Source organism: Oryctolagus cuniculus, chromosome 11, assembly GCF_051225735.1.
Source record: "Oryctolagus cuniculus isolate XC-2025 breed Fujian yellow rabbit chromosome 11, ASM5122573v1, whole genome shotgun sequence".
NCBI classification, from domain to species: Eukaryota; Metazoa; Chordata; class Mammalia; order Lagomorpha; family Leporidae; genus Oryctolagus; species Oryctolagus cuniculus.
Window position 1 is genome coordinate 97,045,237 of NC_142877.1, and position 15,623 is coordinate 97,060,859.

The following is a 15,623-nucleotide window of genomic DNA, read 5'->3' on the forward strand; positions in this document are numbered from 1 at the left end:
CTGGTGACCAAGCAGGGCCTTCCTGAGAACTAGCAGCAAAAATGTACCACACAATGTGGACAGCGTGCACGGCAGGGGAGGGAGTAAGCCCATGATCAACGTACAATAGTTCTTTAAGGGATTCTATTAAGGCCAGATACTCTGGAGGTCAGCATTGGGGTACAGCAGGTGAAGCTGCCGCTTGCAACACCTGACATCCCAGTTCGAATCTGGGCTGATCTGCTTCCAATCCAGCTTCCTGCTGTTGCACCTGAGAAGGCAGCAGACTACAGCTCAAGCGCTTGGTGCTCCTGAATACCCATGTGGATATCCAGATGGAGTTCCTGGCTCCAGGCTTCATCCTGGCCCAGCCCTGGCTGTTGTGGCCATTTGGGATTAGACCAGCAAATGGAAGATATTTTCTCTCTCTCTCTCTCTCTGCCTTTCACATAAATAAATCTTTTTTTAAAGATGAAATATTCTAAAGAATGCCATACATTTGCAATAGTTTGGGGGCATAATTTAGAGGAATTTCAAATGAGGAACCACGCTCTGATGGTTGCTTTAAGTACCATTTTTGGTTTACAAATTACATGGCATTTTGCAGACAACCTAAGAAACATGATCCAACTGTATTATGCTATTACCCCATGTTCTAACATTTCCATATGGTTAACATCAGTCACGTGGTTTCTTTAGAAACAATTACAACTCTTGCCAGACACACAAGAAGAAACCATGTGAGCATGCTTTCTGCCTGCTGGTGACATTTCATCCCCTCCTCATCCCTTCCATCTCTAACAAATCACTCAGCCCCCTGGAGCAGGAGCCCTCAAAGGCTGGGAAATGACAGCCCTTGTCTGAGATGCCCCTTCCGACCACAATCCAAATGGAGCCTTAAGACAAATAATGATGCAGAAAGAGATCTCTTTGATTTCTGTGGCACCAAAGGACAGTATAAGGAAAGGGAGCCATTAGGAAAAATAGTTGGTGAGGATGTTAAAACGCAGAACACCATTCGAGGCAAAGACATTGACAATGAACTGATAGGACATAGACCCCTTTGGGAGATTGTCGAGATCAGCCTAGGCTAGGTTTTGCTTCAATAACATCTACCCCAAACCTTGGTAGTGTAAGACCACAAGGTCCATTTCTCACTCCTGCTGTCAGCTGAGGTGGGAGGATGGCCCGCTCACTGCCAACGTTTTCACCCAGAGACTCTAGCTGTCAGAGAAGGAAGCATCTGGAAAGTTGTGGATCAAATGGCAGAGGGAAAGAGAATGTGCTAGTGTTGTCTCTCTCTCTCTCTCTCTCTCTCTCTCACACACACACACACACACAATATGTCTTCCTGAACCTTCGGTGTAGTTAAAGAACTTATGTGAAGTTACCACCTGTTGAGTGGCAGAAGAAAACTTCAATTCTTGGCCTGACCATAGCAGGTATCCTGACCTTGGTGGAATCCCCTCCTCTTGAGTGTAGACTGGACCTAGTAACTGGCCTATAATGAATAGCGAGTAGAAAAGGTGGCAGAATGTTGCTTCTTCTGGGATTGGGTTATAAGAGCGGGTGACTTCAGTCCCTCTAGAAGACCCTTTATGGGAGCTGGTGCTGCAGCCCCATGAGCTAAGCTGTGGCCTACAATGCTGGCATCCCATTTCAGAGCACCTTTTTGAGTCCCACAGCTCTGCTTCCAACCCAGCTCCATGCTAATGGGCCTGGAAAGGCAGCAGAAGATGGCCCAAGTGCTTGAACCCCTGCCACCCACATGGGAGACCCAGATGGAGTTCCCAGCTCCTGGCTTTGGTCTGGATCAGCCCTGGCCATTGTGGCCATTTGGGGAGTGAACCAGCACATGGAAGATATCTCTTCCCCCCTCCCCAAATATCACTCTGGTTTTCAAATAAATAAAGGAACCTCTTTACAAAAATTAAAAAGCTGACAGACTACATGGGCACTCTCCCTTTCTAATTTTCGTAAAACAAACGGCCATGTTGGGTAAATCCACATGGCAGGGAACTGAGGGCAACCTCTGTCCACAGCCCCAAAGAAACTAAATTCCATAAACAGTCACCTAAGTGAATTTGGAGGCTCAGCTGAGCTTTCCTATGAGCCCCAGTCCTGTTTAACACCTTGACTGTGACTTCAAGAGTGACTCTAAAGTACTTGACCCATTTAGGTGATGCCCAGATTTTCAGCACATGAAAACTGAAATGAGTGTGTAATACCTGAAACCACTAACTTTGTGGTTACTTGTTGTGCAGAAATAGATAATACATTGTCTCTTTCTGTGCCATGAGTTTGCTTCTTTTTTGCACTGTGTCCCATTCAAACCTTTTCTCCATCCTACGTTCCTTGTTTGTATTGGTGACCTTCACATTCAATCTGTTAAGCCATAAACCTGAGTCACCCTAGGTCCCACCCACTCCCTCTTTCATCACATACACACAGTCATGGAATCTTTAGCCCATGAGATCTTTTACATTCCAAAACTCCATTGGCTGGGCAGGTGTTGTGACACTGGCATCCCATATCAGAGTGGCAGTTCAAGTCCCAGCCGTTCTACTTCCTATCCAGCTCCGTGCCAATGTGCTTGGAAATGCAGCCGATGATGGCCTAAGCGCTTTGGCCCCTGTCACCCATGTGGGAGGCCTGGACGGAGGTCCTGGTTTCTGGGTTCAGCCTGGCCCAGATCTGGCTACTGTGGCCATTTGAGGAGTCAACCAAATCTCTCAACTAAATTTGAGAGTCAACCAGTCCCCCCACCCCACTGTCTGCCTCCCCTCCTGCCTCCCTCCATGACTTTCAAGTAGATAAAACAAATATTTTTAAAGACCTCTGTGTTAAAATAAATGAATAAAACAACAGCTGCTTTGGCTGTTCTCCAAGCCCACCGTTTAAGTCAGGCCTCAGTTGTCTCTCCCCGGTGCCATGGCCAGGGCTCCTGTCTCCCTGTGCCAGCCTTGCTCTAGTCTAGTCCATCCTCAAACTCATCACTGCCTCCAGCATTGCATCCAGTGAAGTCTGCTCTGTTGCATCTTAGGATGGCCCTGGGAGTTGATGAAATGTTTTCTGCAAACGTCCTATTACCTTCAGAACTTCCCTCCCATTCAGACCCCAGGTAGGTGTTCTTACAGCTGTTAAGGCCAAAATAATAAAGACAAGACAAAAACCATGGCTGTTTCATCCTAAGAATTTGGGTGAAAGAGCTGAAGTATTCAGGACATCGTTCCAGGCCACATTGTCGTTTTTGAAGCGTGTGTGACCCGTCAATCAATCTGCCCCACCTGCAGCAATCAAGGTTTTTGTGGGCTGGGCTACAGCAAAGGCGTGCAGAAGGCATGGCACTTGCTTGTCTGGGTCACTGGGAAGGACTTTTCCTTCCTGACTTAGATGCCCCCAGCCCAGTCCTAGAGAGAAAAACAAAAGAAACCCCAAGTAGACCAGAGAACAGCGTGAACGCTGCCCCGGCTAACACATGGTAAGCTCCCTGGCATCCAGCCTTGGGGGTGAAATGTGGAGCCCGACCCCGCTGAGCTGGGTACCCGAGCAGAAAGGTACCATCTGATTAGATGATTAATGGGTGGGCACAGTAACAGATGCCAGTGTCGACAGATGGGGATGAAGTCCCAGCCACTTTTCCTCTCCTGAGCTGCCAGTCAGACACAACCTAGTTAGGGGAGGTCCTCAAAGTGTGGAGATTTAGCATCCACTCCTAGACAAATGAGAGGTTTGGAAAATGGGTTTCGCTCTCTCAACAAGTCTCCTTTGAAAACTCATTTACCCTTTCCATTTATTTGCTGCTCTGGTCGCTCAATGCCATGAGCAGTTATAGGCATGGGATAAAATAATATTGAGCCATTGTAAATGGAGATGGAACAGTGTCATTTCTCCTACATGGTCTAGACATTGTGATTGTGGGAGAAAACAGCTCCCCATTCCCCACCGCACACACATGATTTGGAGGAAACTGTTAAGCTAGAAGCTTGGTGCTTTGGGCGTGGATGTGGTTCCTGAGAAGTGTGAGATGGTTTGAGACGATCCAAGCAATAGAATCATCCAGCAGACTGGCTGGCTCTTACTTTCTGCAGAGCTGTCCCCACCTGCTCCTCCTCTGGCCTGCAGGACTTAACCCCAGGATTCTACTCCACGGAATCTGAGAGGCCTGGCAAGGCTCACAGCCACAAAAAACATTCAAGGCCACACTCTCCTTGTCACTCCCGTTTGATGCAAGAGCTAAGGCAGCGAAGGGGACCCTCCGGTTTCCTTCCACTTCTTGTCACCTCTCATCCTAAACCCCTCCCTGGCTCACACTGTGACAAGCAAGCAGGGTCTTTCCTTGTAAACACCCCCAGCTCCTGGGCGGACAGTGGACTTCCATAAGAATCCAGAATGTGACAGAGCTGGAGTGCCATTTTCTGGATTGAAGGGAAAATTGGAATCTCAACCCTTGGAGATTTGTGACTGTTGATGTTTGGGTGTGTTACCTGTGCAGAGGCAAAGAACAGAATGGCTTATGGGCTGTTAGAAAGGAGGCAAAATAAAAGCAAGTCAAATAACTCTTCATTCAGAAGTTAATTGCCCCTAATCCCTCCATCCAATGCTGACAAAGCGTCCCTAGAGAAGGAAGGAGTGATGGCAACCTGATCCTTTACAACACAACCAACAAGCAAAGTCTCAGAGAGGCATTTGGGGCTTGATCTTTGGGTCTGGTCCTAACAAGTATTTAGAAATGCTTTTGCCATGAGAAATCTGGGCCCACAAAAGAAACCATGGAGAACAAAAACAAAATACAGGTTTGTTGTTGATGTGTGCCTGCATGTTGTCCCCACAAACTAAGGAAACCTAACTGGCCCGGCAGCCTGGGTGCAGGGTAACCCACTTTTGTTTCTGTTTCTTTCCCCGCATGGAACAAATTTGCTTTGCCCCCCTACCCTCTTGTCTGCTTTTAATCTGCATATCTTCCCCCACTGCAAGGTAAATTCAAACTTTCCACATTCTCATGGGCGGTTTTCACTCCTAGCCTCACTGTGTTGTCATCACTTTTAAGGGGAATGAAACAAGCCTTCCTCACTCTGTCCCCTGTGGTTTCCTACGGAAAGCCTGCATTGCAGTCAGCCAGCTCTACCTTCCAGAAAAGTGCTCTGGGGGAAGCAGGCTGGTTGTATTAAGTGTCCTGTGGCTGTCGTAACAAAATACCACAACGTGAGTGGCTTTAAAACAGAAATGTATAGTCACCAGAATTCCAAAGTCAAGACGTCGACAGTGTCATGGTCCCTCTGAAACCTGGCAGGGAGAATCTCCCCTTGGGTGTTCCAGCTCTGGTGGTGGCCAGTGGTCCTTGGCACGCCTCGGCTTGCAGCCACACCCTTTGACCTCTGCTTCTGTCATCCAGTAGGGTTCTCCTGGGAGTCTGTGACATTCTGCTCTCTGTATGTCTGTGTCCAAACTCCCCACTTCTTACAAGGACGGCTGCCCTGTTTGGTTAAGGTCCAGTGGAATGCCTCCATTTTCACTTGATTTTGTCTGCAAATAGCCTGTGTCCAAAGAAGTTCCCATTCACAGGCACCGAAGGTTAGAACTTCATCCTGCATTTTTGGGAGAATACAATTCAACCCACGACAGTCCCCATTCCTCGACTCTGAAGTCAACAGAAAATGAACTTGCAGGGCCTTCTAGGGAGGCTGGCTCAAAAGCAGGAGTCTGTGCAGGCCCGGGAGGAGGCGCCAGGTCCTCAGCAAGGAATTCTCAGAGTGGCTTAGAAGGGGAGGAGTCTAGGCTCTCGACGGCACGAGGAGGGACTGTGCGCAAGGCCAGCCCAGGTAGGGCTCTGCAAGGGCTCCCAGCATTTCCTGGGAGCTCCTCACAAATTCAGAATCCCAGGCCCCACCCCAGATCACCTGCAGCTGAGTGTGAGTGGGAAGTGGAGTGGCAAGGGTCTACCTGCTTTCCAGGTTCTCCATGGTCACTATGTGTGCCAAAATTTGATATTCACTGCTGTAAAGTAGGAGGGTCCATCTTGGCTCTCTGAGGACCTGAAGGTAGTTAATAACCCCAATACCATCCCTCACAGAAGATGTGCAGCCTGCACAGCCGCTCAAGTGCTGGGGACAGATGCCACTATCTAAGAGGCAACCCAGTTCATCAGAAGAAAGATCAGTAGAGGTGGAGCTGTGTTTACTTTGTTGAGCAAAAATTTGTCTCTCTGTAGCTTCCACCTCTGGGATAATATTTTTTAAAGATTTATTTATTTATTTATTTGAAAGGCAGTGTTTATGAGGGGGGAGAGAGAGAGAGAGCGCGCAAGAGAGAGAGAGAAAGAGAATATGAATCTTCCATCAGCTGGTTCACTCCCCCAAATAGCCCCAACAGCTGGAGCTGGGCCAATCAGAAGCCAGGAGTCAAGAACTTCTTCCAGGTCTTCCATGTGGGTGCAGGGGACCTAGGACCTGAGTCATCTTCTGCTGCTTTCTGAGGCACATTAGCAAGGAGCGGGATCAGAAATGGAACAGCCAGGACTCCAACTGGCACCTGTATGGGATGCTGGCACTGCAGGCAGAGGTTTAACCCTCTACACCACAGCACTGGTGTCTAATGTTATGTTTTGAAACTCCAAAAGAAATCTCTTTTCCAAGAGTTAGTGCTTTCAGATATCCCCAAACAGCTTCCATGTCCTTCAATTGCTTTCTCCCAAGTCTATCATCTCGAATATGTATTTTTGATGTAGGTGAGAGAGGAATGATGTAAGAAGTTTCATTCATTAGAACTGAGTAGGAGGCTGTTTGAGTGTGTCCTATCCAAATACATGTGTTGGCAGTTTAATTCCTCAGGATGGCAATGCTCGGACGTGTGGTCTATAAGGAGGTGTTTGGGCATGGGAGCATAGACCTTGAAAATGGATTGATGCCTTTCTCATGGGAATGGCTTGGCTGTCGTGGGAGGAGGGCTCCCTTTTCTGTCTTGCACATGTATGCACTTCCCTTCGGCTCTCTGCCATGAGTGGAAGCAGCAGGCAGCCCTCACCAGAAGCAGAATAAATGCTGACACCCTGCTATTGGACTTCTCGGCTTCCAGAACAAGGAGCCAAAATAAACCTGTTTTCTTTGTAAATTACCCAGTTGTGGGTATTCTGGTATAGCCCCGGAAAACAGACTAAGACAGGGGCATTGTTTACATTTGTCGTTGGTGAAGACATGGGACCTGAAACCTCAATAATGTTAAAGGAGAACTTGAGCATTTTCCTTTTTAAGTGTCTATCAAAAAGGACCATGGGTTAGAAATGATCTCAGTTAGGTGACAGTAGGGGCAGGATCTCATCTCTTTTTCCCTGATACCGGCTCACAGAGGAGAACTATCTAAGACTCCCTCTTTATAAATGTAGGCTAGTCGAAGGAAGAGTGTGAAAGATTGTGAAATAAGTAAAAGGCTACTGAATATCCTTCTCATGGGGCAATACAAGAATCATCACAATGTTGTGAGGCCCAGGAGTGAAGATACCAGTGGGACGCCTGCGCACCATGCTGGAGGGCCTGGATTTAGGTCCCACTCTGCTCGAGGTTCCACCCTCCTGCTAATGTGCACTGGAAGGCAGAAGGTGATGGCCCAGGTGCTGGGATTCTCGCCACCCAGGGGGGAGACCTGGGTTGAGTTTCCAGCTCCCATCTTCAAGCCCAGTGCATAACCAGTCATATAGATATTCATTCATATTCATTCATTCATTCATTCTCTCCCCCCCCCCAATAGATAAGGAAAAAATGTTCCATTGTCCTTTGGTACCTGTATGGGATGTTGGCACTGCAGGCAGAGGTTTAACCCTCTACACCACAGCACTGGTGTCTAATGTTATGTTTTGAAACTCCATGTTTTGAAAGTCCTTTGGCTCCTTGTTCTGGAAGCCGAGAAGTCCAATAGCAGGGTGTCAGCATTTATTCTGCTTCTGGTGAGGGCTGCCTGCTGCTTCCACTCATGGCAGAGAGCTGAAGGGAAGTGCATACCTGTGACTTTGACTTTGCTTACAGCTCTGCACAGATAGAAGTTCGCTTGTAGAAAACTGAGGAAGCTGCAAATGACTCTTGTGCCTAGACATGCAAGTTGTGTCCAGTAAATGCAACTAATTATCATCTCTGAATATTGCTCAGTCCTGCCAGTCTTCCAGCCACTCACAAATCCATTTCTCATTTGGCATCGCTCCACACATGTGTGATGATTGAGGTTCTCCTTTGGACTGATTGTAGCATCTTTCTACTTCCCTTGTTAATAAGTAAATAAAGTCTTTGACATGTGTTCATTTTCCTCTGGATGAGAGTCCCAGTTGGATCTGCTTCTTGAAAACTGTCCTTCAGTAAGTTTTCCCTATCACTCACCTGTCTGTCTGTCCATCTGTTGACCCCCACCTGCACCACCTTTGTGGTACCCACATGTTACAGCTTCCAAAGAACCTGAAATCCCCAAGCCTTTATCAGCTTGCACTCAGGAAACCAGGCTGCTGGGGCTCAAAGCCCTGCTGCTGCTGCTGCTGCTGCTGCTTCCGCTTCCTCTTCCTCCCCCCTCCCCCCGCTTCTTCTTCATCTTTTTCTTCTTCATCATCATCATCATCTTGATTGGCTTTATTCTTATATTCTACAACCGAACATTTCACTCCATAAATCAGAGTAAGTCCTCCAAGGATTTGAGCAGAAGAGATTACTTTTACAAGACAGAGAAAGGCTGAAAAACAGCAGAAACAAAAGCACAAAACAGATCAGCCGCTTGAGATTGCTCATGACTTGCTTTGTAAGGCAGAGCAACCGGCAAATAATTGGTTACCATCAGGTTACTCAGCTCCCCTTTGCTGTGTAAGGAGCAAGGCAGAGAAACATTATCATGCGGGCTGGGACCGGCCTGGCGGGGGAATTTGGGTGTTACTTCTCGAATGCTGATTTCCTGGAAGGTCTGATAAACACCTTAGCTTTAGGATGGTGTTGTGCAACTTTAGCAATAAGTGACTCCATTTCCTTAAAAATGATTTGCTTATTTATCTGAAAGGCAAAGGGACAGATTGACAGAGATCCTCCATCCACTGGCTCCCTCCCCACATGCCCACAGCAGAAAGCCCAACTTCTTAGGCAAGTTCCTTGGCTGTTCTCTGCCTTAGTTTCCCCATGTGAGTGTGTACATTGAGCATACTTCACTGGATCTGGGGATAATTAAATGAGTTACATAAATAAAGCACTTAGAAAGCTTAATGGAAAACATTTTGTAAAGCCTGGGAGTTTTATTTCTGTACTAGTCCGCTTCCCCCTCACCATAACAAAATACCAGAGACTGGGTAACTTATAAAGAAGTGTATTGAGCACAGAGTTTGAGAGGTTCAAGAGCATGGTACTGACATCTGCTCGGGTCTGGGGACGGCAGGTGGCACCGTGGTGGGGGCTGTGCAAGAGTGCAATGCCAATCACGCAGCAAAGAGGGGAGCCAGAGAGTGGACAGCGGCCAGACCGGCTCACTCTCAAGGGCACTAACCGGGGTTCCATGAGAACTGTCCTGATCCCTTCTGGGGGCAATGCCTCCCACTGGGGCCAGTTTGTAAAGGTTCTACCACCCCAGGGTGGCGACACTGAGGAATCTCTTCCCGGTGGCCAAGGACAGAGACCACGTCTCTCACCACTCTGGACTTGCTGCTTCTCACAAGTGCCGAGTTCACAGCCAACTCCCACGTCGCTTCTGGGAACGAAAACCATTTCATAATTTAGAGCTCCTTGCATATCACTACTTCCTAGTTTTCTCCTCTGTCAGGTTATTACTATCAAGCAAGGATTTATATAGCAATTTTCATCGGAGGAAGCTTGATTTCTTTGCAACAAGATGAATGTCTGAAATCACCTCTCACCATCACAATAGTCCTTCAAGTGGGTCAGAGGCACTTGCTGCATTTGCTTATTCTGAGTATCAAGTGGTAACGGCCCTCAGGAGCCTTGACTCAAGCTGGAAGAAGCAAATGGAAGCCGAGTCAAACTGTGAAGACCACACCGTCCTTTAGCTAGAAGAATTAGCTGATCCAGATTAGAGTGATCTCCTCCGGGCACAAGGAAAAGGAGGTTTGTTTTAGCTTCTCAGATCTGTTTCTGACCCCCAAACCCCTACAGAATAGAGCTGTTAAATTCAAACTTCCAAAGTGGGCTGTCCCTGGAATAGTATTACAAGTCCCTTGTCCCAGTGTTATTCAGGATAGGTGTGGTTTCGTTGCTGTAACAAATAACCCCATGCCCAAATCTCATCTCATTTGTTTAGAACAACACAAGAGTGTGCCTAGCTCCTGCCACCTGTCCAGGACGTAGGACAGTGTCTCTGATTCCTGGCTGCCATACTCAAGGACTTGGACTAATGTCTCCAAACTGGCAGCACAAGAAAGAGAACATGGAAAATGGCAAAAGTTTTGGCCAAAGGGACCACCGCTGCTCATCTTTCTTTGGCCAGAGCACGTCTTGTGGCTGCACTGAGCTTCAGGTACAGGGGAAACTGCCCCTCCCCTGTTCTTGAAGAGAAGGGAAACTGGATATCAGATATTAGCGAACGTGGTGATGTTTACTGCACCAGTTATGACTCCCAAGTGTTGACTGCTTTATCACCTTTGTTCTGATTTATTAGCTTTGCTGTCAGCACTTGGAATGCCGTAATTGCATTTCACTTGGCCTCTCTTCTCACTTGGCAACGTCGCTAATATTATCTGAAATCTGTAGGTGGGAACTGAGCTCCTCAGCAGGAAAAACGTGTTCCCTCCAACTTCAGGCTCTCTCCAAAGAGGCACCTTTGGTGTTGTCGAGAGCACGTTCGCTTCTCCCCCTGAGGTTTTCCGCCTCGCCCAGCCCCCACCTGGGTCTAATTGTAAAATGCATCTGCATGCTGGAAAAGTTCATTATGTAGATGTATCAGAGTCCATATCCATCAACAGATAATTAAGAAGACTAGATGCATATGTATGAGTTAGCTTAATATTGCTTTAATGAGGAGGTTTACTGGAAATACCAAATCAGGGAGGCAGGGAGAAAAATGATCAGAACCAAAGTGAGCACAAGTGTGTAGCAGCTCGTGGTAGTTCAGAGAGCTGTCAGAGCGCTGAAAGAGCTGTCAGCCTAGCAGACACGGTAAGAAGGTGGGGAGAGGAGCAGACAATGGCACTCAATCCTTCTTTGAAAGCAAGGCTCTACTTTTTTGTTTCAAACAGAAGAGATTCAAAGAGCCCCAGTCTCAGGTTTCTCCCACCTATAAAAGCAAGATCACTGCAGGGCACAGTCCAATGTCAGACATGGCAATCTCCAGTTGATGTTAAAAAAAAGAAAAACTCAAAAGAGTGAGCCCATTCTGTACCAAATGGCTCCTCTGTGCAAATTAGCAAAAGGTGCTTCTTAGGAGAGAAAGAAAACTTGTGTCTTTCTCTAGCAGAGAAAGCCCTACAGGCTCTTGGCTTGGCTTGGAGAGGAGAAGCTGTTTTGTATTTGTGCAGACACAGGTACCTTTGCCTGCCTAGTGCCAGGACACACAGCGGGGTGAACAGAACATGGGCTGGAATTTAGCCTGCAGTTACCCTGCCGACCAGACACCTTTGTACAGCACATCACCTACACCGTGGCAGCCCTGTCGAGACCATCAATGAGTTCTCACCAAATCCTGACCCAAGTCTCTAGGAATAGAGAAGTCTTCCTATTCTACCTACAGAATTGTGCTATCTGTTTACCCAAATGCCTGCCCGGTCTCCTCTCCCTGCCTTGGAGCCTCTCTGCTGTAGCTCTCTTTCTTATTCATGTAAATTCAATAGGGTAGACCTCAGTTACATGGCATCACCAGGTTACAAAGAAAACTGGGAAGTGTAGGCTCACTGGCTAAGCAGGAAGCGAAGGAAACCGAGTTTGTTGACTGCATAGCGCTGTCTCTGCCTCAGTCTACAATGCGTTCACCACACATCTATTTTACACTTTGTCCTTCACATGGGACCTTTCTGTCCCTAGAGAGGCAACTAGAGACCTCTTAGTTACCAACAGCAGCTCAGGGTCTCGGATCTCAGCGATCTCGCTTCACCAAGTGATCCAGTGGCCCATGAACTACAAGACAAGTCATCTGCCCGCCCTGCCCTCTCCGTATTGGCAGAGTAGGACCAGGACATCCATAAATAGAACTCCCATTCAATGAGGGAATAGTCCAAGAAGCAGTGCTTGCCCACAGCAATTCTGAAACCTGGGGGAGGTGGGAGTTCCTTGCTCTGGGAAGCATGTCTGATTGGCCGTGACAAGAGTGCTCTCTTTAGAAGCTCCACAGTTTTGGAAACCTGGTTTCTCCTGAGCAAGTTTAGAGGTCTAAGTTTGGTTTAGAAATTCAGCAATCAAAAGGTTCCTTTTTCCCTTTAAATTCAAGCTTGCGGTCTCTTTGGCTTCAACTTCATCACTTTTCTGTTCTTTTTATACTTAGTAAATGTGGCAGGGACCACACCCATTCCAACTCTCAACTGGACTTGATCTGTGTCTCTTTCTCTCCCTGTCTCTCTCTTCCTCCCCCCTTCAATCCCTCCTGCTTGTCTCTCCCTCTGCTTCATGAATGGCACACGCAGTACATCTTCCTACATTCCACTGGCCAGAACTCATTCACATGGCCCATGTAATTCAAATGGAGGCTGGGAAATGTCTCTCTATGTGCCCAAAAGGAAGCAGAAGTGAGGCTTGAATGCAGACTGCTGTTTCTTCCTCATCTGCTGTCCTCTGTGGCCTGGGAGCTGTGGCCTGGATGGGTAGCATCCACCAATACCTCACTCTTGGTCACAATGAAGTAAAGCATCTCTAACAGTAGAGGGGAGCATTGTTTCCAGAAGAAGATTGGACCTGAGGCAGAAAGAAATGCAATAGATTCTAACCAGGAGAAAGGTCAAATGTTGAGCAAGGGGCAGGCAAACCTACGAGGAAATCTCGACTTTACCTTTACTCAGCCTCGTGTGTCTCAGAGAAAGATGCACAGCTCCCTGGGACTCAGCGATCTCGATTGTAAATGGAGGTCATTACAGCATGTCCTTGTAGATTGTTGGAAACTTTTATTTGATCTTTTTTGCCAATGACTCAGCACAATACCATGCCAGAGGAAATATGTCCGTATATTATAGTACAAAGAATATAAGACCTAGCCCATGAACTCAGTTGTGCAAGAAATTTGCCTTTATTTTCCTGTATCAATGTTAAATTTCCATTTCTTCTAATGGCAGAAATTTCATTGCAGTCTCCCCTGGGATTCTGTGTAAGTTCCAAGGAGTTGCTGTGGACCCAAGGTAGAGGGGGAAGAGGAGGCATCTGTTTCCTGTCCTCTGAGATAACCTCATTTATCATTTAGCCTTTGGTTTACGTGGGTCACATCTGTGTCTTCCTCTGTTCCCAACCATCAAACATCCCCCCATCTGCCGACTTCAGGCGTCTTGGCTGGGTTACTCTACAGCACACAGAAAATACTCTGTTGCCCAACTTGTGTGGAACTTCAGGATCTTCCATGTGGTTCTGTCTTGACCCATTGCACATATATGCCTTCTGTTCCCATGTCTTACTGGGTTAGGGACTGCTGGAGTCTTCCCACCCCCTGGCAATGAGGCTCTCTGCTCTTTGCTCTTGGTTTCCCAATCCTATCTGGAGGTTCCATCATTCAGCACCAATACCTTCTTCTCCCAGGACTTTGTTTATGGGAAAGGTCCTCATAGTGTCTAAGACTATGCTATCCAATACAGCAGTCACCAGCCCCATGTGGTTATTCTAATTCAAATTAAGTAAAACTATGTTAAATTAGTTGGACTACCCAATAGCCATAGTTGACTAGTGGCTGCTCCACTAGAGGTCATGGTTTTTATTATGGAACACTTCTATCACCCCAGAAAGTTCTCTTGCTCATCACGGGTCCAAATCTCTTCCTTGTCTTACCTTTCCTCCTCTTCCTCTTGCCATCTTTATCTGCCCTAAGGGAGAAGCCTTGATCTCCCATGATCTTACACACATCCCGCCTCATGTCTGGGTCTTAGTGGTAAAACTTAAAAGTCAGGAACTGACTCCTTTGTTCTCTGTTCTCTGTGTTCTTCTACATAGAGCTGCCTTTGTTAGCTGTAGTTACAGGTGCCTGGACAAAAGGGATTTGTGGAAGATGAGATTTAGCAGCTTGAAAATGAATAAATGGTTCACTCTAGTTACAGGGAACCACAGGTTACCAATGACCAAGGGAGAAATGCACTATTATATGTTAATATTTATCTCACTTCTGGAGCTATTTTTTTACTTTTTAAAATTTTTATTGACATACAGTAATTGTATATTTTTATGGAGTACAATGTAATATTTTGATACATGCATGCATTTTAATGATTATATAAGGATAATTAGCATCCATTGTTTCATATATTCAAGGTTTCTTTTTAGTGTGTACATTCAGAAGTCTTTCTTCTAGCTATTTAGACAAGTACAGTATGTTATTGTTAACTATTATTACCCTGCTGTGCAAGAGAAAACTCATAGGCTTTTTTTTAACAATAAGAGAAGAAAATACTTTTTAATTCAGTAAGAGTAAACCTTTCTGAGATTTGACTTATCTCTCTCTCTATATATATATATAGATAGATAGATATAATATATATAATAGAAGAATATATATATTTGACAGAGTTAACTTTGGAGAAGAACCTAAGACTGGTGCATCTTTTGCGAGCACTTGCACATTACTATAGCTTATGATACATAGATGATGTCCACTTAATACATTAAAGTGAGGTAGATCTCTGTGATCAAGTTTTACTGTTAAGTCCCATAATCCAATTCTTTGAGGACAAAGGTCCTGCATGGGAAATTAGTGCACAGTGACTCCTGTTAATTTAACAATTAACACTTTTATGTATGACGTTGGTGATCACCTGAGGCTTTTGACATGAGCTCCTTAGGCTGAGGAAGCCTTTTGAATCCACTGATTCCCTCCATATTTAGATAAGGCTGTGGGCAAAGTAGAAGTTCTCTCCTCCCTTCAGAGTAAAGTACATCCTTCTTTGATGGTCACTTCTTTCTATTGAGGTCTCACCCACAGAAGTCCTTCATGTGGGGCAATTTTTGCCACAGTGTTTTGGCTTTCCATGCTTGACACGCTCTGATAGGTTTTTCAGCCACAACAGAATGCCTTGATGACTGATTCTGAGGTCAGAGTGTTATTTTAAGTGATTGTCATTCTATGAGTCTGCTGTATGGACTGCTTGCCATGTTAGAACTGCAGGGTGTCCAGCGTGTAACAAATCTTCCCAGGCAGACGAATCAATTAATTCATAGGCTTTTATTGGGATTCCACTCCCGGGCGAGGTTCCACGGGCCCCAACAGAACAACAGAGTGGGGGCTGGGGAAGTCGTGCATCAGAGGTTGGGAGAGCTCCTTTTATAGATTCAGGGCATGGGGGTTAAAGGTTGAGGTGGGTCTTATCCTCATTGGTTGACCTTTAGGCACCCGTGGGGACCTTGACAAGGACTTTTCTTCCCCAGAAGCACAGGTAGGGATTCTCCATTCCCAGAAGTATAGGCCTTCCCTCCTTGCGGCTCCCAAAGCTACCAGGAACATTCACTCTTTTTTTATTCTCTTCATTATTATTTTCAAACATTTAGTCCTATTTATAGGAT

At 46.3% G+C, this 15,623-nt stretch overlaps 1 long non-coding RNA gene and 1 other non-coding gene across 2 annotated transcripts in view; both read left to right on the plus strand.

The window, feature by feature from the left end:
- Positions 1 to 15,623, plus strand: part of LOC149123572 (uncharacterized) — a 125,501-nt gene that overhangs the window by 95,891 nt on the left and 13,987 nt on the right. The window lies entirely within an intron of this gene.
- On the plus strand, positions 3,765 to 3,891 carry LOC127491228 (small nucleolar RNA SNORA20). The gene has a single exon (XR_007919818.3). It is a non-coding gene; the product is annotated as a small nucleolar RNA SNORA20 (small nucleolar RNA).